We start from the raw sequence: 3,335 nt of genomic DNA, 5'->3' as shown, positions 1-3,335 counted from the left end.
TAACAACTCCGGCATGGTGGAGGAGGACAGTGGTGGATAGGATGGCGGACGGAGGAAACTGGGGTGGAGAGGGTGTTTTGGTGCCCACGGAGTACGAATGGGGAAATGGAGTGAGAGAGGTAGGGGAACCATGTCTTCAGGACTCGCTTGTCTCAAATGCGAGGAAATTTACAAACTTAGCCCCCATTTATATTTTCCTACATCGCAACAATATTGGTCGGTTGGGGATAGGACGATAATCTCGCATACACCAAATATTTACCGACGGATATTTCGGTCGAGGAGAGTTTGTTTTGGCGCCCATCCTGTATGAATCCGGGGAAGTGAGAGGCATTTTCGGCCGGGCAGAAGCTGTGTTTTTGCATCCGCTGTGTGAATCCGGGTGAGAGGCGATTATGTCATGTTTGAGTGAAATTACAAGCCTGCCCCTATCAAAACCTATAGAAATTGAGGCAACTAGTTTTGCATGTCAGGGTTAGGCAGTAATTTCCATCTCCCCGATTTTACGCCGCTTCGTTCAAATTTTTGGAGAAAAAGATTGCACGTTTACCATGCCAACTCAATTTGAATCCATTTTGTATTCTTTTTTGGGTAGGATCCATTTTGTATTCCAATACAAATCTATATACATCATTTTTATATACTTTCAAAAGCACAACACCCTTTATACATAAATATGGTTTACAAATGGCATGATCTCAGATTCATAAGGTTGAATCCATCTTAATTTGACTTTTCAAATATGTTAAACCACTTTATGTTGAAATCCAATGTATGCATTCCTCGCTAACTGTCTCCAATTAATGTGTGTTTCATGCGGGTTTTTACTTCTCAAACACATATAATGTGTTTGACACACGCAACATATATATAGTGTAATCCTGTTTAGATATTAATTACATATAAACCATGCATTGTATCTAATTAAAAAAAATCTATGGATCACTAATATTGATAAACTAATATCATTACACGTGTCCCCAAATTCAAATGAATATGCATGTTTGATAGACCAATTTTCGTTATGATATTTATTGATGTCTTGATCTCTAGTTTAAATATTTGAATCCCCTTTAATCCAGATATTCGTCTCATATAGCTATCACTCATGCTTATATCTCTCTCTACACCTATACGCCTTCACCATCTCACAGGTATCTCTCGTGCTACTTGTATGTCGACAACAGTCTTTTATCTCTGTAACACACTGACAATACTCTCTCCCTCGACCTTCACTCTATCTCTCTCGAAGTATATCTTGTTCACTACTATGTGTCTCTAATTAAGTATGATTCTCCCTGTGAAATCTCTTTCTCTCACACAAACACAAACTTTGTCTCCCGAGGTCTCATTTCTCTCTATTATTTCCCAGGTATGCCGCTCACACCTCACACACATAGATGTCTCATGCTCCCTATGTCTCGGTAGCCACGACTCTCCCTCTTAAATATCTCTCTCTCACACACACACAAACACAAACTCCGTCTCGCAGGGTCTCATATCTCTCCACCATTCCCTTTGTATGCTGCTCAGACACCCTCTCTCTCTAGGGATATCTCGCGTTCCCTGATATGTCTCTCTAGCTACGACTCTCCTTGTGAAATATCTTTCTCTCTCGCAAACACAAAACTCCATCTCTCAGAATCTCATTTCTCTGTGATATTCGTCTGTATGTCACTCGCATGCACCCTCTCTCTATCTCACTCCCACCCACACACCCACACACATAACTAAGCCTTTTGATCCACTTGACTATTATCTCTAACACAAACACTAGCCGATCTCCCTCTAGCTAGCATCTCTATCTTTCTATTTTTCTGTTTATCCACCAACCTTCTTTCTCGCCTGCACTCTTGCTTCCTATCACGCACACTATATCTGTTTCTTTCTACATGCATTCATGCACCCTCTTTTTATCTCTCTCTCTCACACACATAACTCACCCCTCTGAATCACTCGACTGTTAACTCTAACACAAAAACTAGCCGATGTCCCTCTAGCTAGCATCTCTATCCCTCTATCTATTTGTTTCTCCGTGAACCTTTCTTTCTCGCACGCACTCTTCCTTCCTATCACGCACACTATATGTGTTTCTCTATACATGCATCTATAGGTCGATCTCTTTTGCACACACGTTGTGTCTCGCTCTCTCTCCTCACCATAGATGCATGCTCCAGCCCACGCACTCTCTCTTAAAGAAAACACACACACATGCTCAATCATCGGGCCTTCTTCCCTCCACTCTCACATGCATGCATACTTTCATACTCATATCGATCCATCTCCACCATCCCGTTGATCTCATGACTTATGTCTCCTTTCTGTTATCTCGATCATGCGCGCGCGCGTGCGCGCGCACACACACACACACACATCCCATGTATGTATACCTCTCGCACATGCACATTCAAAGGTCTCATATGTCTCCATACTTAGTTAATTACCCTCAACCCTCAACCCACATTGAATCTTTCTCTTCTTGTGTGCACGTGAATTCCGTCTGGATGGGTCTCTTCTCTAAAACACACACTCACACTTAACTATCTCCTTCTAGCTACCCCTCTCCCACTCCTTCCCTCTATCCCAGAAACCAATAAGACTATCCCTTTGTTTAATTCCCACCTACATGCACCATCGACAATAGTCTTCCTCGGTGTCTCTCGAACAAACATGTTATCTCGATGTTCACTCCTCTCACGCGCACACTCCTTCTCTTCCCTCTTTATGGGACTACTATCTCTCATACCCCCCCTTGTTGGAGGCCTCTGCCATGCACATCACCTCTCTACGATGAAGCCACACACACTTAATTACTTTCCTACCAAAGACTCTATTTCACACACACACTATAAGACTCCATTTCACACACACACACATACTCTAGGTGGAGCATTTGTTCCTACCACCCTTCATCCAACCTTACCCATATCATAATCAATCACCTTAATTTACTTATATAACATGGACAAATTCCACTTTATTTTAGTAGTTAGCAAACTTCTCATAATTATATACTAACGTAAATCACGAGCAGCAAGTGACTTTTTTTACACAACCACATTAATATGGCCATGTGAACAGTATAAATCACAAGGTAAAGTATAGTAACCATTATACTTATATCCCGATGCAAAAGGTGGAGTACATGTCTGAAGAGTAGAGGCGCAAACACACACTCTATCTCTCAGAATCTCACACACATACCAGTTACGTGACGCCCCTTAAACAGACCCGTATGTGTACAATTTGTGCACGCGCGAGTACACGTGATGGAGCGCATTTATTAAGCCGGACGGCGAACCCAAACAGTAGCCGCATTCATTCCCCTCCCGTCG

Source organism: Triticum aestivum, chromosome 5B (genome assembly GCF_018294505.1).
Source record: "Triticum aestivum cultivar Chinese Spring chromosome 5B, IWGSC CS RefSeq v2.1, whole genome shotgun sequence".
NCBI lineage: Eukaryota > Viridiplantae > Streptophyta > Magnoliopsida > Poales > Poaceae > Triticum > Triticum aestivum.
Note: the sequence above shows the minus strand (reverse complement) of the source record.